This window comes from Dermacentor variabilis, chromosome 4 (assembly GCF_050947875.1).
Source record: "Dermacentor variabilis isolate Ectoservices chromosome 4, ASM5094787v1, whole genome shotgun sequence".
In the NCBI taxonomy this organism is placed as follows: Eukaryota; Metazoa; Arthropoda; class Arachnida; order Ixodida; family Ixodidae; genus Dermacentor; species Dermacentor variabilis.
In genome coordinates this window covers 201,383,944-201,410,144 of record NC_134571.1, presented here as the reverse complement: position 1 = coordinate 201,410,144, position 26,201 = coordinate 201,383,944, and positions in this window count along the sequence as shown.

Sequence of the window (26,201 nt, the reverse complement as noted above, 5' to 3'; positions counted from 1 at the left end):
GCAGTGATTGAAGTATGCCGTGATGGCTGTGACAGAGTTGTCGTCTAGATTGCGGAGTATTTTATTGTTAATAAAATGGTGCTGACATTGTGCGCAGGGTAGCGAGGGCATGGCGAACCTCTGCTTCCGTGATAGCGGCGCTAAGTAGGTCGTTGGGTTCGCCAGTATATTTTGGCATGTCATACTTCTGAGCGGGAAGCAGATGTTTATGGCGGAGGTCGTCGAAGAATCCGTTGAGATTGTTTTTGTGTGCATGTAGCAGTTTGTTTATGCTATGGTTGTGGTGTGTGCGCGATGTCGTAGGGTCTAATAAGTGTCGCAAGAGTTGCCATGTGCGCTTGTTATCGAGGTTGTCATGCATGTCTTATACAGCACAATCTTGCAACAAGGCCAGGCAACGAATGTAGAATGCTACCTGGTATACTGTTGCGGCACGAACAAATGCATATGATCAAGAAGCTTTAGGGAATGCATAATGTCATCGAGCACCTTATACAGGAACAAAAGGTGTGATTAAGTCTTGAATCTAGATGTGCGAGTGGAAGTATGTTTGAGAAGGCTCAACCGTGGTCGCCAGAATGGCAAAAGTGGTGCTTTAAGATAGATATCAATATATTCTGGATGTGTTCATTGAGGTCAGAATTAGATTTGCTCGTTGCACCCCCTCCTACAGAGGCATACTCTAGTAGTTGGCGGCACACAACAGAATTTCAGAAACACAATAGGCGAGTGAAAATCATGCAATATACGGCATGCAATTAGAAGAGCGTGAAGGGCATGTTGTGTAATTATCTATGTGTAGAGAAGCTTAGCATTTTGTCGAAGTACACACCAAGAACTTTCATTTCATGACCATAAGGAGTGGAGCATCACATAGGGCGTATCAAAATTTCACATAGTGTGTTTTCTGCATATAACCTAATGTCATAGTCTTGGAAGCATTTAGAAGTACTTATTGTTTCAGCACCAGTTTGAGAGTGAAAAAGTGTCTTTTTGGATGTCGATACAGTGGTGAACACTGTTCACAGTCTCATATATTTTTAAGTTGGCGGCACACAAAGTCAAGGTGTCCATTTATTAAAATGCTCTTAGCACTAACAGAAAGCAAGGAATCCAATATCGATTCAAACGCTTTTGACTTACTGCAGAGGATAGATATAGGTCGGCAGTTAGTAACTGCCCATCTAGCACCTGATTTGTGCATTGGCAATGTCCATGCCACTTTCCGAGTTCTAGAAAAAGTACTAAACTTTAGGGAACTATTGAAGATGTTTGTGAGAACAGGGAACAATTATGCTTCCATACGTTCTTACCCTTTCATATGCCACTTTATCCCGTTGATTGAAAAGTTGCTTTCACCCAATCTTATGCATTTTCAGAATCGTAGAAAGTGTACAGCTGCAGAAAATACAAAGAATTTTCAATTGCTTAGTGAATTTTGTCAAGCTTACAAAATTTCAACTCCATGTGAAAACTCCCTACAGGAACACAAGATATGAGAACATGTACTATTTCGTGTTTTGAAAAGCTTGAAAAGCACTTATCCAGCCACTTGAAAATTATGCCTGGTGCATGATATTGTAAAAAAAACAATGAAAGAAGTGAACCCGCTACATACAACATACTGACACAGAGTAAAAACATCCAGCCATCTACCTTCCCACTCATTTTGCTAAAACATTCTGCACGTTATTCAAAATTGGAGTACAGTTCCAAAAATAAATGTTCCAAGATGTATGAAGCACATTTTAAATACCAATACTTTCATCAGTGCTTCTGCTATTGATGCACTCTCCTGCTGTGCACAATTGTGTAGACAGCGTCTCAAAGAGTTAAGCTCTACGGAAGAAATACCATCAACACCACAAAAAAGGGAAGGTTTAAGGCACTTCATAGACTTGAAAACAAGGTTTCCATTGACTGATAGCGTACACACTGTGCGAGACTGAGAAGGAAGGTTACTTGAAGCATATTTCACACCATATAGCAAACATAAATGTTCTGCAAAGGCATCAGCAGTGTTCGAGACAACACCAATGAAGAAGGCGCACATCTTTGGCACTCTTTTAAGAAGAGTGAGAGCGCACAAAGCTCCAGAAATATTTTGAATTATGTGTCACGCTGGCTTCAACACAATCAATGTGGTCGTAGTGATAACTGTAATAATAATAATAATAATAATAATAATAATAATAATAATAATAATAATAATAATAATAATAATAAAAATAATATTCCTAGTGCTAACTTTGCACACTAGACTAAAAAAAGGCTGATGCCTGTATGTTAGAGCGTCTGATAACCAGCCATCTGGAGCAGGAATTTGCAGGATGCAGACGACACGTCCCCCTCCACGTGCACACACACACGCGCACTTGCTCAATAGCACAGCACGGCATACGCGCACACATTCAACGGGTGCACAACACACAGGAGTGCCAATTCAGTCTGGTTCCAAGGAAGGAGAATCCAAATGGCCAAGGGGGGTGAAGAGAAAGCTCTGTATGCCAGATATAATCATGCAGTTGTGGTGTCGGGCCATAGAGGCACGATGAGGGCTCAGGCTGTGCTGACCACTTGTTCAGACGAACTGAAGAAAGATTAGTGCTTTCCAGAGAGTCGTCAAGCACCCTGCAGTATAGACTAGTGCAATGTTGCGCTGGTATTGCAGGGTGTGCTACTTGAGGGGTTTGAGGCAATCCTCGTAGGCTGGCATGAGCTTGCGACAACCGAAAAGACGAGAGTTGAGGGTGCATGCTGTCCGGCGCTGAACAAGCTTAAGATTGTTACCGTCGCGAGTTTGGTACGGGAACTCACGTCGTGACAGAATGATAGAAACGTAGAGTGCTCGGAAAACCTTACATCATCAGGGAACCGAGACGCGGTGCACAAACCCAAGAATGGGCCGATGCTTAGATACAGTGCTTGTGACATATGCGGAAAAGTTAAGAGAAGAGCTAAATGTTACACCCAGAATGGGAAGGGCCCGAACCGTCTTTATAGAGGTGCCTCCATGGAAGTAGATTGGACGTGCAGCAGTTTTGTTTTGGCTGATACGCATGGCAGCACTTTTCGCAGTGCTACTACAAATTTTGTTATTGTAGGCCCAGTCGTTCACCTTTACAGAATGTATTTAGTGCAAGCACATATGCTGTGCATCGGCATATTGTTGTTGTGGAAGTGTTAACTTGGTAATCAACCACATTCGGTGCAGATGCATTAGTAAATTAGTTTTGAGTAGATATTTGCCCTGGCTACAATTTATAGTATCGCCGCAAGAAACATTTTAGTAGAAGCTGAAGGGATTACAGCAGTTTGAGCATACCGACTGCACTCACACAATGCACTCACACCAGCTACACTTTCCATAAACAAAAAGTGAGATAAAAAATCAATTACACTTTCACTGACTCAGTACTTGCTGCTTCTTAAGCAGGCATCGAAGCAATCATGTTATAAGCTGCTACATGCATAGGTCTTGCATGATGCAGTCACTGCTATGCACTGCACACGGGGCACGCGTTTCAAACAGATTTCTTTTTGCAGTGCTCAACTATAAGGACACACTGAATCAAACATGACCGCGTTGTCACGTATGCTTCAGTGCGTCAGTGTTCTTGATTGCTACCCGAGCGATTTATCTCCAACTAGCCCAAAAGACGGATGCACTAGAAAGAAGCGAGTGAAGGAGCACAGTGAACTTGTACTGAACTGGATTCACATGCCGAATAGAAGAGCGCAGTGTCAGCTGAAACGGGCGGCACGGCTGATAATGTAAGTACTTCCCATTGTTCGGGTACTAGTGACTTTCGCGTTCGGAACTTATCTTTGCCACTGGAAACAGCGCAGAGCTTGCCCGTTAAACTTGAGTCACCCGACACCACACGAAACACGCCGCGTTTGACCACCCCAAGTTCCACACGGTTCATTCACCATATCACACATCACACGACGTCAGGAGTGCCATATTTTAAATCACTGCAGCACAAAAGGGACCTGAAAATTAATTTCCTTCGACAGAGTTTCTAAGTTGGGTTCGTTCACTCGCCAGTTAAGAATGCGATGGACGCGCTAGGCCTACGCGTAACGTAAGAGACATCGGCGATAAGCGAGTGCTGATTGTCCAGACTTCGGAGCTCGTAAACATGTCTCCATTCGTTTTGAGCACAACAAAATACACATACAACAAGCACAGACGTGTCGGCAATCGTGATTCGGTTGGCTGTTTTAGCAGACGATCGTACCGAGCCCGGCGGAACCCAGTGGGCAGGTTGGATTTGTCGGCGTCGTTCGAAGTCGCTTCGTATCCACGTGACGCTGCCACAACCCACGGTCGTTGGTCGGTCGGTCGTCTCGTTGTCGGCCTACTATTACAAAACTGTCTTTCAGGAACACTGTCGCGCGCGTCGTGCGTCCAAAGAACTCGGACGATCGTTGGTGCCGGCGCCTTCGCACGGTCGGTCATCATAGGCATGGCAGCCGGAGGATTCGCAGCCTCCGATTGGTTGACGCTTGCGACGCGGCGCAGCCTTTCATTGGTGCACGCTGGCGCAGCGTCGCCTCGCGTCGGCAAACTTCTAGCATCGGCAGTAGACATAATCGCTGCGCGTCGTCACGCTTCGTCGTGTTCCCGACCGACACTTTTGACGCTTTTTTCGCTTCGGCGCGTGCCGAAGCTTTCCGACGCGTGCCAGTGGTTGGGGCATTAGCCGCCCGTTCCTGCGCTGAGCGTCGCGAGCTTTGGCGTCGCTCCTAACTGAGCGAACGAGCAAAGCGAGAGAGAGTACAACATCTTTATTAATAATATTTGAATGCCGAGAGCAGTTTGGGAGGAACCCTCAGTCCAGGGTCCCTAAAATGATTCCGGCGATGTTTCGAGCCCATTGTATCACTGCTCGGAGGACCTCGGGAGGTCCGTCGCGGAGGGCATCGTCCCACAGCTCTTTGTTGCGTAGGGGGTAAAGGAGAGTTGGCAAGGGAGGAAAGAGGTTTGCAGTGCACTCAATCATGACGTGGAAGATTGTTGGCAAGCTGCGAAAGATGAAAGAACCACCGCGAAGAGCAGCGGTGGATGAAAGGCAGGGATAGCGAAGAGAGGGCGAGGCGGAAAGCGGAGGAAGTGAGGATCGCGAGAGGGCGATAAGAAAAGCGTTGCGCCGCAGAAGACTGGCTCTGTGACGACTACCGCTACGAGATGGCGCCACAGTAGCGAGCCGTCGTCCGTTCACCGATGACATGCGGCGACCGCGTCGACCGGAACCATATGGAAACAAGGCACTGAATGTGCGGAGCTCTGTCTGCGGTGGCTGCTGGGAATGGCGGCTACGGGTAACCAGCGCGCAGCCTCTCGCAACCTTATATTAGCTAGGCAGTGGCGCCACTATTCGCTCCGTTTGCAATGTGCACAGTGTGACAGATCGTCCGCGCCAGCCAATTTATGGCGATATGAAAACACGTATAGAGCAACGTTCAAATAACCAGGTTACACCCTTTACCTTATGACGACATGCCCTTATATTTCGTTCATTTCTTTTTGTGATTTCTTATTTTCTGTTTCATCTAAAGCGCTCCTTGTCAAATTTGTAAGAGTTTTTTCAATGCCCCTCCTCTCTACAATACTGACACGTACACTTGCCTATCTTTATCGGGCGCCTAACAAATGTCATCGCACAGCGTGGGACTCGCCTGCATGTATCGGAAGTTTCTGGAATGTCGTCGATGCTTCTATCCACTGCCTGTTGTCGCCGAACCTTGTGTTATCTGATTTCGTCACGTGACGCGAATGGTGTAGAACTTTTTGGAAGACACGCGGGTCTCAGCGATTAGTCTGGAACATTCGACGACTGCTGTATAAAAGCCGACGCGCTTGACCCGCTCATCAGATTTTCGACGATCGCCGAGTGTGTTCGCCGCTATTGTTGTTCTTTGAGTGTAGCCTGCGTTTGAGGGCACAAGTTCGCCTAATGAGACGCTAGTTTCTATAATAACAGTTTAGCTGCCCTCTTCACCGTCACTGCTACGTGACAATACTGTGAAGCATTCAGTGCACAATAAATTAAATAAATAAATAAATAAATAAATACCGCATTAGGGAGTACCGCGATCGTCGGTGATCCGCCGTTGCGGCATAGCGGATATGTTTTGCGCTGCTAAGCACGACGTTGCCGAATGACATACCGGCCGCGGCTGGCGCATTTTGATGCGGGCAGAATGCAAGAACACCCATATATTGTGAACGCGTTGAAGAAACCTTAGCGGTCAAAATTAAAGCTTTCGCAAAGTCGCCCCCATCGAAGTACGTTAACCTGAATCGTTTGATCAAGTGAGGCAATTTTTTTTAGCTGCTCACTAATGTCGATGTTGGGAATATTCTGTTCAATGAGATCAAGACAAGTTTCAGTGGCAGAACATCTGGATTAACTGTGCATGGTACTGACACGCTCGAGTGAGATTTCAGTTGCAGAGTGAGTGAGTGATTGAGAACATTGTTGAAAATAAATAAAAGAAGGCGGAATGGTTGGGACCCTTGTTCCAGGGCTCCTTTGACACCAGTGGTTCGCAAAGTTTGGCATAGAACAGTCAAGTAGCTCTCCCGAAACTCGTCCGCAATTCATGCGTCCCAGTGCCTATTGCTCTTCCCAGGAAGTTTGTGTATTGTGGGGCTGTCTATGTGTGGAGGCCTCTCGAGACACTCACATGTGATCTTTTAGTGTGGCTGTGTCTGCGCTCCAAGGGCATTCGTCAGTCAACTCCGTGGAGTGTTTTCTATGTAGGTGGTGCAGGCTGGAGTATGTATTCGGCTGAATACAACGCAGTTCCTTTCGTGTTAGCATTTTAGAGTTAGGATATAGGTAGGTAATCGAACCCGTTACTAATAAGATTACTCGTATTAAAAGCAAAGATTTTCTTTGGGAACCTCGCTGAGTTTCGTCACCGTGGAAGCAGCGGCCAGGCATTGGTTGGCTCTTGCCGAATAGGCCAACCAATCACAGAGGAGCGCGGGCACCGCTGGGTGCCTTGCAGCACAACGCGATAGCGGGGGCCTTCACGCGTCAGCGGAAACGAGTGATTTTATATTGAAAATTGATTTATAAGAACGAATTAGGAATAAGGAAGAAAGTGAATGGGTTGCGCGAGTGTTCAAGTATCTTTAATATAAAGTCATTGGATCGCAATGAAGCAAACCGACTTGGAAGCTTACCTGCAAGTATGCGACCGGTATAGTGAGCAACATTACAACAAAGAACGGCGAACTCAAGATCAGAGAGGCTGTAACAATCTCATGAGTAGCGGTAATGAAAAAGAAACGTGCTATGAGTAACTGCGTAAGAGTAAAAAACGATATCAGGAAAGACATTTATGTTAAGTTAAAGGCTAGCTCGTTACTTTTCGAAGGGATATCAGGATTATTTAGAACGAATAGAGACAGACGCTTGGCGCGTTGAGTCGTGCGGATGTGCTCCGTATGGACTTCCGAGTTCTTGGTCTTTTCCGAGCAACTATTTGTACCAGAAGCCCCGGACCTCCTCCCACAAGGTCACAGAGAGTGCATGGAACCCTGCCGCTGTTTTTCGAGGCCCGCAAGACCCCTTGTTGCCCATTAAGGGGCACTTTCGTTCACCGGCCGCAACTAGTCGAGCTGGGCCTACTTCAGGTCTAGCGCGATTAGGAGCGCTATCGGCGTCGCCGCCGGCCCCTCGAGCCGTCACCAACGATGTCGCAATAGAGTACGCCGTAGACGGAGAAGAAATCTCCCCGAAGGATTATTAAGACCGAAGTCTACGGATACAGACTGCCGTGAAAGCCCATGATTGAGCTCGCCCCAAGCATGGGGATGCCAATGCCCAACATGATGCAGCTATGACACCAACGGACGCCACCGTCAAGGCCGTCCAGACCAGTGGGGTGAAGGCATCGATAAGACGCCGCCCATATAAAAAGAAGCCGCTCCCGGGTCTGCCAGAGAGCGACTACAAGATCGTACACCGGCCAAGAGGCGGACTTCGGCTCCGAGACCGCACGGCTACTACACTGCTGTACGCCCTGTGCCTGGCAAATCAAACAACACGACCAAGTAAGGGTCAATACTTTTAACAACTCCTTTACCGTGAGCACCCCTTCTATGGAACGCGCAGGAATATACGCGAAAGTACAACATATCAAAATCCTAGACAAAGTCTATTCGACGTGTGCCTACGTAGTGGCACCGGACAACAGCGTCAAGAGGATAGCGTATCACATTCTAGAAGACCAAAGCCACGTCGAGATCATGGACGACATCGTTAAAGTCAACCCACAGCTAGATATAGTGGACGCAAGAAGGATGGGAAAATCATCAAAAGCCCTGCTCATGACCTTCGCCATCACCAAGAGAGTCCCGGACTCCATTCGATTCGGCTTGGGAATCCACAACTGCTACCTTGTCAGACCCAAAGTGGAGGCATGCTACAACTGTAGAAGACCGGGACATCGCTCGGGCGTGCGTCCGGAAGAACGAAGAAATCTCTGCTACAGGTGCGGCCATGAGCATCCGGTCCAAGACGAGGCCATGTGCTCGCCGAGGTGCATCCTGTGCAAGGGAGAACACTTCACGGGACCCAACCAATGCAAGATCAGATATTAGAGACCGCCCTCCAAGGGAAACAAGAAACTAAATGGCAAGCCTCAAGTGGAATTTCAGCGACCGGAGGGACAGGGAGCGTAACCTGCGCACCCGAAACAACAGCAGCAACAGCGAGGCAGAAGCAGATCGAGAAACCGAGCCCAGGGTAACGACTGAGGAAGACGAGACCACTCAGAGTCCTACCTGGCGCTACCGAACGCCTGGCGAAAAGACGCACCACATCAGGTGAGCGGGACACCGCAATACTCCCACGAGAGTATTAAAATTAAAGAACTTAAAGCAATCATAAAAAATAGGAAAGAATAATTCAGGAACTAATGAAGGCAATAACGCAATGGCAGCAAGAAAGTAAAACACATATTGCTCAAGAACCCGCGATCTTAACACAGGAACTGCGGAGGGCATCCCTCCCTCCGTCAAACGCATCCTCGAGGGCTCCCTCACCTGCAAAAGGACCACCGGCAGAAACGAGGTTGATGGAAGACTCAGAGAATCACGAAAAACGGAATCATGAGGAAGTAATGAGCCTATTCAGAACAGTGGCAACGAGATTAGATAAAATTGAGGAAAGGCAAAACAATATTCAAGCAAACATAGAAGCACGCTTCACAGCTATCAAAAACGAGACCAGGGAACAGTATCAAACCTTAGCAGAACAGGTAAGAGTCCTTAACAACGCAGCAAAGGCTACAAACGAGCTAGTACAGAAACATGACAAGCAACTGGTTAAGGTGATGGGCAAACTCTTTCCGGCCCCATGACCCATGGCCTCCACCACAGCGCAACCCATCTCCCTCCCTAAAGCCAATCATGGGGAAGGGCCAGACGGAGATAAGAATATGGGAATGGAACTGTAGGAGCTTCCGCGGAAAGCGGGACAACCTAGAGCTCCACATTCAAAACCTTGAAAAAGAAAAAAAATCCCCAATGTCATAACCCTACAAGAAACAAAGAAAAAAGTAAAGGTTCGGGATTATAAAACAGATTAAAACGACAAGGAAGAAAAACCACTCACAGCTTTCTTGGTCCATAGAAATCTAACAGCAATAGAGCACGAAATTCAATCGAACGGTGCAGACTGCCTCCTGATAGAGGTCATACCGCTAAAAGAAGCGAGGGCCCACTCTTCATTCTAAACATATATAGCACCCCCAAGGCGGAATTCTCCCCTATAATAAAAGCCATTAACGAAGCCAAAAAAATCAGTAAAACGAAACCCCTAATAGTAGTCGGAGATATGAACGAACAACACATGGCATGGGGTTACAGAACAAATTTAAAGAAGGGAACTAGCCTCTGGCAACATGTTCAGGACGAAGGATACACGCTCCTGACAGATCCGCTGGTGCCAACTAGGATAGGGAACAGTGTGCAAGCTAACACATGCCCTGACCTTACCCGATGCAAAAACACAGTAGACGCGCAATCGCACAACACGAACGAAAACCTAGGGAGCGACCATTTCATTATAGAGACCACTATACCCAGCAGTACGCTCAAGAAGGAAAGAAGAAGGGTGACACGAGTGGTAGACTGGGTTAAATTCAGAGAAAGAAGACAGGGTAACGCAGATGGCACGAAGATTGAAAACCTAAATGAATGGATTCACAAACTCTTGAAAGATGCAGAGCACACCACCAAGACGATAGAGATAGGAGCCGAAAACAAAGCCGCCGACAGCAGATTATTACACATGTGGCACGCACATAATAGCTTACAAAAAGGATGGATGAAACAAAAACACAACAGAAAACTTAGAATTAGAATAGCCAAACTAGAAAGAGAAATAGAAAGTCATTCTCAAAACTTAGTTAAACAACAATGGGGACAAACATGTGATCAAATGAGCGGAAAATTGGGGCTCAAATACACATGGCATCTTCTGAGACATCTTTTAGACCCCGAAAACAGCAGAGCCGCTCACCAGAGGGATGTAGCACGCATAATTCACGCTAGCCTACTTAATGACGAAGAAATGATAACGGAATTAAAAAACCGATACCTATGCACAACGAAAAACCTGACGCTTCCCAACTATCGCAGCAACCCCAGCCCTGAACTTGACGGAAGCATAACGGTAGCAGAGATAAAGGCGGCCATACAGAAACTTAGAACGTCCTCCGCTCAAGGAGCGGATGAGCTGACGAACAAAATACTAAGGACTCTATTCAATGGATCTTGGAGTACGTTAAGAAGTGCTGGAAGTGTGGGTGGCTGCCAGACACGTGGACACACACCAAGGTAACTCTCATACCGAAGCCAGGCAAGAAACGCGAACTAAGCAACCCCAGACCCATATCCCTAACATCATGCTTAGGGAAGCTATTGGAGCACGTGGCGCTATCTAGATTACAAGACCACATGGACAAGCACAATCTCTTTCCGCACACGATGATAGGCTTTCGGCCCAACCTGTCTACGCAAGATATAATGCTCATGCTTTCGGAAGAGGTAATAAACACACTGAATAAAACCAACACTAAAGCAATAATGGCACTGGACCTTACCAAAGCCTTTTATAATATCACCCACAATGCCATCATGGATGCCCTCTCCGACTTAAACGCGGGGGAGAGAATATACTCATACATCAAGGCTTTCCTAACCGACAGAACGGCTCAAATAACATTCGGAAGCATCAAGTCGGATACATTACAATTAGTAAGTAAAGGCACACCGCAGGTGTCAGTGCTGTCACCCTTTCTGTTCAACATAACCCTCATACCCATGGCCAAGCTTCTCGCCGCCATACCAAACTTATCGGCACTCTACGCAGACGACATCATCGTCTGGAGAGTCAGGGGAAACGAAGGTGATATCGAGAGCACGCTACAGACGGGAGCGAATATAGTGACCGGATTCGCCAGGACAGTCGGACTAACGTGCTCGTCACAAAAATCCGAACTCCGAGTTATCAGAAACAGACCTAAGAAAAACGATCGCCCGGCACAATTGGATGTTAGGGTTGATGGTACAAAAGTTCCAGAAGTACAAACCTTGTGAATCCTGGGAATGCACATTCAAAACAACGGTACAAACACAACTACATTAAACAAACTAGTCGCATGCGTTGGACAAACCAACAGGGTCATAAGACGAATAGCTACCAAACACCAGGGAATGAAAGAAACAGATTTGAGGAGGCTAGTGCAGGCTTTCGTGCTCAGCCGTATAGTATATTCTCTCCCCTATCTCAAACTTCAGGCAGCGGAAAAGAACAAGGTTGAATGCCTCATAAGACAATCGTACAAGGCAGCCCTTCATATCCCTAAGTATACATCAACAGAAAGGCTGCTAATGTTAGGCATGCACAACACGCTTCCCGAGCTAGTCGACGGACCCAGAATCGCACAGTATGACAGGCTAACAAAAACACCCACGGGAAGACACATTCTAAGGACCTTGGATATCAGGCAAGAATGCATAGGGACGGATGCCGTGCAAATGCCTAGAGACATACACAAGTATCTGAGAATAGATCCAATCCCGAAAAACATGCATCCCAAACACCACGCAGAAAGGAGGAAAGCGAGAGCCAAAGCCCTCCGCAGGCAATATCAATATTCAAACCATAAGGAGGCAGTCTGTACGGACGTTGCAGAGCTCTGTGATCACGATGCCTTTTCGATAGGCGTCGTGAGCATGGACCTAAAACCAATCTCAGCCGCCTCTGTGCGGAGGAAAATGGCGTACGAGGCGGAGGAAGCGGCCATCGCCGTAGCCATTGTAAGCACTGAAGCCAACGCGATTTTTAGCGGCTCGAAGACAGCCGTTCCAAACTTTGCAAAAGGGGGGGGGGGTCCACAAACCCGCCAAACAAATCCTAAAACCGCAAAATTTCAACGCCAGACCCATTAGAATCGTATGGGTTCCGGCCCACGGGTCGCATCCTGGGAAAAAGGCGGCCCACAACTTAGCCCGAGGTTCCGTCAACCGCGCAGTGGGCGAGCCGGTCCCTAGGTCGGCCAGAGAGACCTTGACCACCTAGTACGAGATAGCATTATATTACTGAAACAACAGAAGGACGCTCCCGCCGCTGAACAAAAGCCTTAATAAACACCAAGAAGTGGCCTGGCGGAAGCTACAAACTAACACCTTCCCCAACCCCTATTTATACTCCAAGGCCTACCCAGGAGTCGACACCCCCGAATGTAAGCTCTGCGGGGTCACAAAGGCAGATATAAAACACATTTTATTCGACTGCGACTATCTAAAATTGAAAAGAGAATGGGATCTCTCTTACGAGCAAGAGTGCGTGGTTGCGGTGTACAGCTCGGACTCAGAAGTTCAACTGCAGGCCGTCAGCTGGGCTTTGGAAGTCGCCGACAGACAGGGCCTCACGACCATCTCAGATGGCACTAGAGGAACTGATCGGACGGCCACCTCACGCACACTGGAAACCCACTAAAGTACGAAATCCTTTCTGTTGACGAAATAAAGTTGTTACCACCACCACCTTAGAACGAATAGCTATAAAGCGGGGTACACAAAGGAAGAAAAAGTATGTGCTTGTTGCGTAAAAACTACGGTAAAGGTGGAACTGCTTGAATAGACGGTGAAAATATCTACCCAGCTTTCGGTTCAGGCTCTTCGGGCCTGCTTTAAACCCTTGGGTTGAGGCATAACAGTGCGAAAGTAAACACGGGTGCTTGTGTTTGCGTGTGTGTGCATCTGTTAAATCCTTTAGTCTTAATTTTCTTCCCTTGGGTTTCATAAGTATGAGGCACACCATATTGAAATAATTTTGAATTCCTGATGCTCCTTAACATTGGCAGAATGCACGGTACACAAGAATTTTTTCGATCATGCCCCCATCGAACTGTTACCGCCTCGGCCGCCATTGAACCCGCATACTCGAGCTCAAGATCGGGGTGCCATAGCTGCGGGCTACCGCGGCTGGTATATTTATTTTTATTGAAATCACACTTCGATGTTTTATTTGTACGAATGTACTTTTCGCAGTTGTTCTACTTTTGCATGATGCCGAATGGTGTTTTGTCGTTTGCGGGGTTAAACGAACGAAGTTTAATACACAAGAAAGGGGCTGTCAGCACGTTCTTCATCATTGCTCTGATATTTTAGTATTAACAAAGTCATGAGTTCCTGACGAGTTGTGTGACTTTAAAATTTCCCGACACAGCTATGTTAGTATATGAGGTATAGTTCATATGGAACAGGAGACTAGAACTGAACGTAGCAGTGCACACACGCAAAGCACTATTGTGTGAAGCAACACCTGCAAAATTTTTCCAAGCAACCTATAAATTATGCGTGTGAGAGTAAAGAATGTGAAAAACTGGCACGCTGTCGCTATCTTAAGCAGCTTTCTTGCTGTGCGGCGTGACGCATGCGAAATAAAAAGAAAAGGTTGCCTGTTATTCGCGTATTCTTGCGATTGTGACCTGACGCAACCTGGCGCGGGCGCACGTATTCTCCCTGTTCTTAACAAATTGTTGCTGTGCGACATGACGTCCGCGCCAATCGTCTGCAAGTACTGCACGGCGTTGGCATGACAGAAATATGCTTGCCACTGGGGCAGAACAAAACCTTTTTTTTCGTGAACTTTCATTTTTATATTGTTCGAGCACACCAGAGATCTGGTATTTGCGATCATCGAATACATACACACATACATGTGGCCCGTTATATCATTAAACGTGTTTGACGTAGCTCTTGCAAGGTCGACCCCATCGAAGTAGATTAAGCTGCTTCATTTAATAAATGAGACATATATATATTTTTGAAGCTGCTCTGCCGTTCAAATGTTGGGCATATCCTGTTTAATGAGATGAAGATTTGGTTTAGTGGTGGAGCAGCCGATTAAATCTACACGGTACCCTTCCAGCTGTCATTCGTGTTGTCACGTTGTAATGATGGTGAAAAACATAGTAGCAAAAACTGAATTAGGAAACTAACTTTTTACTGGGTGAACCTGTGCCCAGAAAACAGGTTAAACTCCAAGCACAACGATAGCGGCGAGCACAGTCGGCGATCGTCGAAAATCTCATCTGCGGTTCAAGGGTGTGGTCTTCTATGCTTGAGTCGTCGAAAGTTCCGGCGTAATTGCTGGTGCCCGCGTGCCGTCCACAAAGCACTACAGATGTCGAGTTGCACATATAAACAGGGGTTCATTACGTAAAACAATGCCTAAATTTTGTTATTCCGATCCTGCAATCAGCACTCCTCGATTGGTCAAAAACTTTTTTGGATCACCCCCACCTAACGTGTCTGTCATCGACGTCACGAAAACCACGATAACTCCCCATCTGATATGATATGCCGTGTAGACACTGAATATGCATGATTTGACCAAATAAAAGAAAACTTATTTCTGATTGGACGCCTTTCGCCATTAGCCCTCGGCTATGGATGAAAAGTTTTCTGGCTGCACCCACTTCAGCTGCTTTGACGCGACATCACAAAAGCGCAAAAATCACCACGTCAAAGTGACGTGTACGCGTTAAAGATACATTTATGTGCCGCACAATACTGAATTTTCTTTTGAATACCAGCAGGCTGCCCCGTTTCGCAAGGAATAAAAGATGACTGCAGCCGATCGCTCAGGCACTGGCTACTCGCACCTGCCGGAGCGCATGAGTTTATTTGCCTATAATAAAACTTCTTGCGCGGCAGTGTAACGTTTTCGAGCACTTTTGGCACGTTGATGACCTCGTTCTACCAACTATTCTTTGCTGAGAATCCATTTGAGCGTCATTCTTAAGCTTCCGTTGCACGCCGCCGCGATTTTCGATGAGCCACCGCAAGCTAAGTAAGGGAAAGCAGACCAATCGCAGACGCTGGCACCACCCTCTTCATCCGGTTCTCGATTATCAGTGCAGTTGCTCGGCCCCAGCGAATTCTCTCCACTTGAGCGTACTCCTCGCCTCTTATCAGCCAACTAGATAACACAAGCCGCTTTGTGTAGGCAATGTTATTCGTTGTTCAAGCAAACAAGAGTGACCTCCTATGAACGAGCAGTGTTCAATTTTTCTGTTCAGACAACCGTGCGGGTGCCCGCCCGATGCTTGCGTCGGCGGCTACGCAAATTTGACGTCAGGAGATTCGATTAAAACATATTGGAATAGTTTTACGTTATAGGGGAGCTATAGCGTAAAAATATTCCAAACTTTTCTATTCCAATCCTGCAAGCGGCCCTCCGCGATTGGCCAAATGCTTTTTTTGACCATCCCCACTTCACTTGTCTGCCACGCGAGGTCACGAAAACCGCGATAGCTCCTCATCTGATATGACGTGTACACACGCATTATTCATGATTTCTCCAAGGAAAAGAAAAATATTTACTTCTGATTCGACGCCTTTCCGTCATTAGCCCTCGGCTATTGGTGAAATGTTTTCCGGCTGCACCCCCTTCACCTGCCTGTCACGCGACGTCACAAAACCGCTAAAACTCACAGCGTCAAAGTGACGTGTACGCGTTAAAGATGCATTAATATGCAGCAGAAAACCGAAAGCCCCGTTCCGAAAGGAATAAAAGATGGCTGCCGCCGATTGCTCAGGCACGGTCTACTCGCACCTGCCGGAGACCATAGGTTTATTTCTCTATAATAAAAATTTTGCGTGGCCGTGTAACGTTTTCAAGCACTTTTGGCACGTTTACAACCTCGCTCTGCCAACTCTTGCTGAGGATCCGTTTTAGCGATATTGCCTTTCGCTGCACGCTGCCGCAATTTGCAGAAGCAGCCGCCACCTAAGAAAGGGAAAGCGGACCAATCACAGGTGCCGGCACCACCCTCTTCATCCGGTTATCTATGTTCAGTGCGCTGGCTCGGCCCCGTTGAAACCCTCTCCACTTGAGCGTGCTCCTCGCCTCATGGCAGCCAATTACAAACGAAAAACACTCATTGTAGGCAATGTTATTCGTTTTGAAAGCAAAGGAAAGTGACCTCCCATAAACTAAGAGAGTGTTTAATTGGGCTGTTGGGGCAACGCTGCGGGTCACTGACCCATGCTTTCGTCGGCGGTTGCGCAAGTTTGACGTCAGAAGATTGGAATATATTGGAATAGCTTTAGGTTATAGGGCCCAGGCCGCCAGATTACAGACGGTTCAGTGACAACGGACAATGGATAGTGTGATATTGCATTAGTGACGTCGTGCGGTGACGCACCAGCGAAGCCGTGAAGCTTGTGCCGTTATCGTATCGACCAGCTTGAGCGCAGATAAGGGCGCCACTTCACCTCCTTAAAGAAAGCACGCTCGAAACAATCTGTTCTTTTCTTACTGGCTTATCTGCTGTCCTGGCGTGAGTTAGAACCATCGATAATATTCGAGAAGCTTCCGATACATGTAGGGACGTCGTGCGCCGGGCGATAACGTTTGGTAGCGGGTGAAAGGCGGTGAGAGAGAGACAAAAGGGAAGGAAAGACAGGGAGGTTAGCCAGTGTAAATATCGGCTGGCTACCCTGTGCTGGAGAAAGGGGTTAAGGAAATAAAAGGAGAAGGAAGAGAAAAAAAGCAAGAAAAATGCACACAGTAACGCGATGTTACGCGCAACAATAGTCAAAGGCGTTCGCACAATTCACATGTCCTTAAGAACTTGAGCAAAGCCCTTAAGGCCTTGAGTGCCGAAACCCGTCTGGACCAGTGTCCTAGAACTTTCTCTTCTGTGAAGGGGCGATTGTCCAGTTTTTCGAGCATGGTAACGAGCACTTTTCTTTGCAAATTGTAACGTGGACAGTTACAGAGGAGGTGCGCGATCGTCTCTTCGCAGCCACAGGTGTAGCAAGTAGGGCTGTCGGCCATTCCAATGCGGAAGGAATAGGAGTTCGTGAATGCCTCGCCGAGCCATAGGCGGCACAGAAGTGTTGCTTTCGCTCGTGGCAACCCTGGTGGAAGACGGAGTTGCAAACTTGGATCGAATCTGTGAAGACGTGTGTTCGTGAATTCACTAGCTTGCGTTCGAGGGAGCGAAGACTTTTGGCTGCATCTGTTCTTGACAGTGGTATGGGTACAATCTGGGCACCATCATGGGCCGACCGGGCAGCGTCATCCGCACTGTCATATTCCGAAATTCCGCAGTGACCCGGTATCCACTGGTAGATGATGTTGTGTTCCTTATCGATTGCGTAACGGTGGAGTAGTCAGATGTCTGCGACTAATTGAACATTTGGTCCGTTGTTGAAAGGGGACAGCCGGCACTGGAGAGCTGCCTTTGAATCACAAAAGATGGACCATGAATGTGGTGATTTGGGACCTATAAGCTCATGAGCAGTACGGATAGCTGCAAGTTCTGCAGCCGTCCATGATGTAACGTGAGACGTCTTGAATTTGATAGTGACAGATTGAGCGCGTAGTACCACTGCTCCAGCTAACTTTTACAGGAGACAGAACCGTCCGTGTAAACGTGGGTGCGTTCGTTGTGCTTTTCATGTAAGAATGAAAGGACGGTTTCTTTGAGGGCGAAAGATGACATCTCCGTTTTCTTTTTGATGCCGGGAATAACAAGAAGGGCCTGGAGCTGATGCAAGCACCACAGCGGCAGAGATGGTCGTGCTGCAGGTGTGAAGTTTGACGGTAAACTTCCGTGGTTGGCGGCAATAATTCTGCTAAATGCTGAACGAGGTCGAGCGGCAGGAAGGGAAGCGCGATGATGCGATGGAAGTCGGGCGAAGTGCCTGATGTGCACCCTTAAGGAGTCGACATGAATATAAGTATTGATAGGGTGGTCATGCGCTATGGCTATTGTTGCTGCCATTGATGCACACCTGGGAAGGCCAAGACAAATACGCAGAGCTTGAGCTTTTACAGATTGGAGGGCCCGGAGATTGGTCTTACCGGTCCCACCTAGTGCAGGTAAGCTGTAGCGTAGAAGACCCAAGAACAGTGCGTTATAGAGTTGGAGCATTGCACTCACGGACGCACCCCATGACTTTCCTGCAAGAAATCTGATCACGTCTGTTATGATCACTAGTTTCCTTTTCAGATAAGAGACGTGAGGACTGCAGGAGACGTTTCGATCTATTATTACTCCTAGAAAACGGTGTGTCTTCTCGTAGGCAATAGGCTGTCCATTAATTCTTACAACGTATTGTCTTATTGCTTTGCGCGTGAAAGCGACCATAGAGCACTTCTGGGAGGACACCTCCAAACCTCGTGCTCGAAGATAGCTGGATGTTAGTGTGGCCGCTTTTTGCAGTCTGGCGAGCACCTGTGGACGCGTCGCTCCTGATGACCAAATGCATATATCGTCTGCATAGATGGACACATGGACGGATTGTGGAAGGGTGTGAACCATGTCGATCAGCACGAGGTTAAATAGCGTGGGGCTCAAGACTCCGCCTTGTGGTACTCCGCGGTAGGTGTTGTGTTGTGTTGTGACGATGCGCCATCCTCTGTTTGCACGAAGAATGACCTGTCTGTCAAGTAGCTGAATATCCATCGAAACACAAGTCCCCCTAGGCCGACATCGCCCAAGGCGTCCAGGACGGCTCGATGTGTTACGTTGTCATAGGCGCCTTTAACGTCCAGGAACATCGCCACTGACAGTCTCCTTAGGCTGTTTTATGTTGAACAGACGAGCCAAGATCTATGACGTAATCTACTGAAGAGCGTCCGTGTCGGAAGCCTGCCATAGCGTCAGGGTATATCTTGTAGTGTTCTAGATAGCACTCTAGACGTTTCAGCACCATCATTTCCATCACTTTTCCTAGACAACTGGCCAGAGCAATGGGATGGTAAGACGCCACATCTAGGGATGATTTACCTGGTTTGAGCAGAGGCACAAGGCGGCTGGACTTCCATGCAGCCGGAAGCACTCCTTCCCGCCATGAATTGTTTTACACCTCTAGAAGAGCATGCCGGGCTGTTTGACCGAGCTTGCCAAGAGCTGCGTAAGTCACCCCGTCAGGCCCAGGCGATGAGGAACGTCTACACGCTGCCAACGCCGCTTGTAACTCATCGATGGAAAACAGATTGTCCATACGAGAATCCTGCGAGATCGGAACGTCAAGGGGGTCATGTACGGGAAACGAGGATGGTAGACCCGCTACCCTTAAACAGGAATCTTCCGCTACGTCGATCTCTCGGCGACCTTGACAGAGAGCCAGGCATTTGAAGGGGTGGCGTTGTTGTGGTGATGTTCGAAGACCGCGCACCGTTCTCGATATATGTGATAGGGGTGTATGTCGATCAAGGGAATCACAAAAAGTCTTCCATCTTAGAGACTGCAGGGAGTTGATCCGACGCTGGATCTTCTTCTATATGCGTCTCGCTTCCCTTAGGTCGTAGATGGACTTGGTGCGCCTGTACCTTCGTTCCGCGCGACGGCGAAATGCTCGAAGCCGCTCCAATTCTGCTTGGAATTCAGAAAATTTAGGAATAGGCCTAAACACTCTTGTGGCTTCTCGAGCAGCGTCGTTAATGAGCTCCTCGATGTTGCCAGGTGGACATTGTTGGATCTTTTGGCAATTCTTCTCCATGAGCAACGTGTATTTAGGCCAGCCGATGCGTTGAAGGACTGTGGTAGTGTGTGACTTGCGTATGCCATCGATCTTAACGTACGTTGGAACGTGGTCACTACCATGTGTTTCGTTGTCCGGAAACCATTTCACACTGGCACTGAGGCTTCTTGAAACAAAAGTTAAGTCCAGGCAGCTACTGTATGTCAATCCCCGCAGAAACGTGGCACTGCCATCATTTAGGCAGTAGAGTTCATGGTCCGACGCGAAGCATAGTACATATTTTCCTCGGCAATCCATCTTCAAGCTTCGTCATAGCGGGTGATGCGCATTGAAATTGCCGGTAAGAATCCATGGTCCAGGTGTCGCTGTTAAAATTGTACTTAGTCTTGAGTTGTCAAATCAACTCAAGGGTGAAATGTAGGAACCTGCCAGCTTGAGTGAAACGTTCTTGCATTTTATAGCCAAACATACGTACTGATTGTCGTCATCAAGTGCCACTGGGTGTAAAAGATAAGTGAAATCGCATCTGACGTAGACGATGACTTTGCTGCGGTGGGTGTAGGTGGCAGACATGAAAGCTTCATATCCTGTTAGGCGGAAGGCGCTCTCAATGTTTGGCTCACAAATGAGAATGATTGGAAATTTGTGCTTGATAACAAACGGACGAAAGTCCGAAATGCGGGATTTAGGGCCTCTGGCATTCCACTGGAAGATGAACGCTTCCTTGACTTCTTTAAGGAAGGAGTGCTGAGGAGCAGCCATGGTGCTTCTCAAGACCGGACAGTACCGGATTCAGAGCATTCAGTATTTCAAGTGCACCTCGAGCCGCCGGGGTGTGTATGGCAGTCAGTAGTACTCGTAGCGTGTTCATAAGGGCCTCTGTCATGATGACGACTTGTTTGTCGTCGTCTGGGCTGCTACCAGAAGGTGAAGCATAATTCGGTGTGCATGGTACATCTTGCTGCTCCGCTGGTTCGTCTAGCCTTGGCAATGGTTGCCACTCCTCGCATGAGGCAATGTTATTCGAGACTTTCTGCTTAGGAACCTCGTGCTAGTATTCCCAGTTGTCTGTGGAAGTTTGTGGACTGTCAGTGGACGCGGCGCATCTTCAGCAATAGCAGTGCGTTTCCTAGATCCCCGATGATGTGAACGCCGACGTCGCACTTTAGCGGCAGCCTCCCTGTGTGACGAACCATCTCTGACCATTTGCCTCAAGACTTTAAGCTCATTTTTCACACGTGGGCAATTCTTTGAATATGCATCATGAGAGCCTTGACAATTGGCGCACTTTTGGTTTTCTGCACGACATGCATGGGAGCTGTGCGACCCAGAGGATCGTGAGCACACGGCACCATTTGTGCAAACAGCACTAAGGTGCCCTAACTTTTGACACTTCCGGCACTGAAGCTGTCTTGGAACAAAAGGCCGTACTACCCGTCGGAAGTGCCCGACTATGACATGTGACGGTAGGCTGTGTCCTTTAAGTGTTAGCTTCACACAGTGCGAATTCCCCAGGCGTCGGGCTTGCAATATGGCAATTCCCTCTGTTGCTGGCTTAATGAGTATATGTAGGTCAGCATCGCTGATGGAATTGTCGACGTCGTACACCACACCGGCCGTAGAGTAACGATCGTCTTGTTTGTAGCAGCGTACGTTGACGCTGTCCAGCACCTTCACGTTACTGAGAACGTCTAGTGCGCTGCGGTTTGTGACATATATAGCGAGAATGTTCTTTCGGGCGTTGATCCTTATATCTTTGATCTGAGCCGGAACAAGCGCCTCGAGCGATACAGATCTAGCTTGACGGTTGAGCCGGTTTAGGTTGTCGCTAGCAGCCACAGGCACAAATAAAATTGTGTGGTCCGATGACTTTCGCCTCAGGACCACAGTTGTCTTACTTGTGGAAAGAGATGTCCTGACGAGTCTTCTGTTTGCTTTGCGCATTGCTACGGGCACGAAGTCACTGTCATCCGAGGTTTCATCACTAGTCGTTGAATAGATCACAGTGTCCTCGCTGTCGGTGTCACTCGGGCGACTAGACCACTTTCTCGGAGGGGCCGCTGTTGACGTGGAAGGACTCGGCACCCCTCCAGGTGACTCCACGTCCATCGCCGTAGTTAAGGGAACGGAGTCTCCCACAAAGTAGCTTGAAATTAGCACAGACAGAAAAGCAGCGTTCCACACAGCACACTTCGTCGTCGTCGAATTCCATCTCATAGAAAGGCGGTGACCGTAGAAAGAAAACTAGTAGATGTGTAAATGCCCTCCCCTTACAACGCATAGTCCCGATGCTGACGAAACAAATACGAAAGCGAATAGAAAACCACCAGAAGTAAAGAAAAAACAACCAGGCAACGAGGAAACAAAGTCCCAAAGTTCGTCAGCGGGAGCCGAAAGGCCTAAGGCGCATAACAAGGACTATGTCAGGTTCGGAGTGGCGCCGCTGTAATTTTCAATATGCCATCTGGCACGACCTCGTATGCCAGTGCGCCAATACATCGGATGATCTTGCAAGGTCCGCAATAGCGTCGCAAAAGATTCTCACTAAGCCCTCGTCGGCGTATCGGAGTGCAGCTCCAAACATGGTCGCGGGGCTTGTACTCTGCGTAGCGTCATCGAACATTGTATTGCCGACTTTCAGTCCTGTGCTGGTTATTGATGCGCCGGCGGATGAGCAGTCGAGCTTCTTCGGCGCACCGGAGATAGGCCGCGACGTCGAGGTTGTCTTCCTCGGTGAAGCTCGGTAGCGTGGCATCGAGAGTCAGTTTCTTCCTTAAACCAGCTTCAATGCCGTAATCTGTGTTTTTTCTAGCACCGCCGTGTTACAAGCGAAGCTTATCTAGGGAAGCATCACATCCCAGGTATTTTGTTCGACGTCGACGTACATGAATATCATGTCGACGAGGGTCTTGTTCAGGCGCTCTATAGCGCCATTCGTCTGCGGGTGGTAGGCAGTTGCCCTGCGATTTGTCTGGCTATATTGCACGACAGCTTGCGTAAGCTCCGCCGTAAAAGCAGTTCCTCTGTCGGTAATCGGCACTTCTAAGGCAGCATGTCGTAACATGATGCTTTCCAAAAAGAATTTCGCCACTTTGGCCGCAGGAACTTTGGAGAGGGCTTTCGTTTCTGCGTAGCGGCTAATGTAGTCGGTAGCCTCGACGATCCACTTATTACCATCTGTTTACTTCTTAAATTACCAAAAAAGTCCATTCCTATCTCATAGAATGGTCGGCAAGGCGGCTCGATCTGCTTCAGCAATCCCGCGGGCCTTGTCTGTGGTGTCGTGCGTAATTGGCAGTCTTTACATATCCTGACGAAGTAGGCAACTCGGCGGTGAGGCGCGGCCAGTAATACCTTTACTGCATTCTCGATAGCCTCCGGGACCACCCGACGTGCAGAGTGGCCGGATCGCTATGTAGGCCGTGCAGTACCCCTGTGTGCAGTGCATAGAGAAACACAATGTAGTTGGTGTGGACTTGTGAGAAGTACTTTACGAGTACGCCGTTTTGCAAGGAAAACGAAAGAAATTCTCGCCAAAATGCCCTAGGGAGAACGTCAGTATTACCTTCTAAGTACTCCACGAGGTCCTTTAGTTCCGGGTCTGCTCATTGCTGTTCAGCGGTGTTCTGTGCTTATTGTTCCCAGAAAGGCGTCGTCATCCTCGTCGTTTTGCGGCAGTGGGTCAGTGGGGGCCTGTGATAAGCAGTTGGTATCAGCGTGCTTCAGGCTCGACTTTTAGACGACAGTGATATTAAAGCCCTTAGTTTCTCGACACTCCTTCGTGCGAGGCGTCCTGAAGGGTCCTTTAATTTGCCAGCATACAGATGGCATGATTGTCGCTTACGACTTCGAAGGGCCTGCTCTACAGGTAAGGGCGGAATTTCGTAGTAGCCCAAATGTTATCAAGTGATTTTTCAATCTTTGATTAACTAGCTTCTACTTTCGACAGTAACCGCCTAGCGTAATCAATAACCCTTTCAAATTCATCTTTGGGCAAAGACGGCATTGAGGCCTACGGTACTCGTATAGGTGTGGGTTTCGATGTCGGCGTCTTCATCGAAGTGGACGAGCACCAGTGCAGACTGCAGGCTTCGTAAGCTGTTCGAATGATTCAATTTGCGGCGTTTGTGTGAAAAGTCTGACCAAGCATCTATAATAACCACACCGTAAGTAATCTTCACACACCCTTTTTGTCAGCGGGTGGTGGAAAGTCAGCAATGGCAGATGTCTTCTGCGTATGAGGGTGTACTCCAGATTCGCTGATGACGTTGGCCAAGAATACCAGCTCGTCGTAAGCGAAGCGGCACTTTTCGGGCTTCAGAGTGAGCGTTGACGACTTGACGGAATCTAGTACTGTCCCAAGCCGCCTAAGGTGATCGTCGAAATTTCTGGCGAAGGCAACAACGTCCTCTAGGTATACGAGAGAGGTCTGCCACTTTGACCCTACTTACACCATGTCCATCACACACTGGGACATTGCAGGTGTCGAACACAGTCAGAATGGCATGACGTTGAACATTTAGAGGCCGTCCACCGTCATTAAGGTGGTCTTCCTGCGATGCCAGTCGCCAACATATATTGCCAGAAGCCAGCCATTGCGTCTCCTATCGGTGGGAGCGCGTATAAGTCCTTCTTCGTGGTCTTGTTCAGGCGACGATAATCTGCGCATAAACGCAGGGTTTCATCCTTTTATCTTCGCCAAAACTATGGCTGACTTCCACGGGCTTCTCGATTTCGTCGCGTAGCATATCATCGAGTTGTAAATTTATGACTTCTCGTTCCCGCGTCTAAACTTGGCATGATGTCTGGCGCAGTGGCCGAGCGCATTCGTCGATTACAATGCGATGCCTAGCAGCTAGTGTTTGTCTAATCCTCGATGACATCGAAAAGCAGTCTTTGTATCATTGAAGAAGACTTCTGAGCTGTTGCCGGTTACTCATAGAGAGAATCGGTTTATGTCGAATGCTGGTTCACGAACCAGCATTCGACATAAACCGATTCATCATCTGCTGTCGAGGCATCATCTGCTGTCGAGGCAGATGCGGCATAATCCGAGAAGAGAAACGAATTGCTAGTTTCCACAATTTCCTCTATATATACGATAGCCGTGCCCTTGCTCAGGTGCTTGTACTCCTGGTTGAAGTTTGTCAGCAGTAATTTCGCTTTTCCTCCAAGCAGCCGAGTGATTCCTCTTGGGCCGGAAATTTGGTGGTCTTGGAGTAGGTGTTGGTTGCCTTCGATGATACTTTCTACGTCTTCAGGTGTCTTTGGTGCCGACGAAAATGATGATACAGGTGCGAGACAGGATGTAGACACTCTTCAAGCAAACTGGAAGCATGGTGACTCAGAGAGCTCTCTGACGATAGCACATGTTCTTCGTATAGCCTTGTCGACTTGGGCTTCAGGTGGTTGACTGCACCGTGATGGCTCAGGAAGTCCATGTCGAGAATTATGTTTAGCGAACACTGTTGGAAGACAACGAACATCGCAGTTTAGGTCCGGTCATGAACAGGAGCTCGTGACAAACAGATTCCGTTCAGCATTCTAGTCAATTGAATATTCTAGACGGCTCCTTGTGCTTTGCATGACAACACGAGGCACTGGTTCTGTCATTTCAGCTCTTCGCTTAGCCTTGATCATCATCATCATCATCATGCTTTATTTTCCTCCCGACATACGCATGGTGTCGTGGTGGTCTTCCTGGAAGTCTCCGACAGAAGTCCTTGGTTCGGCGGTAATTCTTGCCGCCTGGGATCAGCTCTATGATCCGTGGCGACGTGGACGATATCCTAACGGCTAGAGCTTGCAGGAGGTTTCACTTACACAACGAAGCATCTCCACCACACGTCACATTGTAGTAACGACGCAAGACAAAGTAGCGAATACTGTGAATGACTAAACTCTTTACTCTTCCAACCTGTACCCATAAAAGCAGGTTACATTGAAAGCAAACGATTGCGGTGAGCACGGTTGCCGAGCGTCGAAAATCTCATCTGTGGGTGAAGCGTGTCGGATTGTATGACTCGTCCGAGGTTCCAGCGTAACCACTGGCGCCCGCGTGCCTTCCAGAAAACACTACACGATTTGAGTCACGAATACAATCAAATTAAACAAGGTTCGGTCTCAATGGACAACGGATAAAACCATAGATAATATTCGA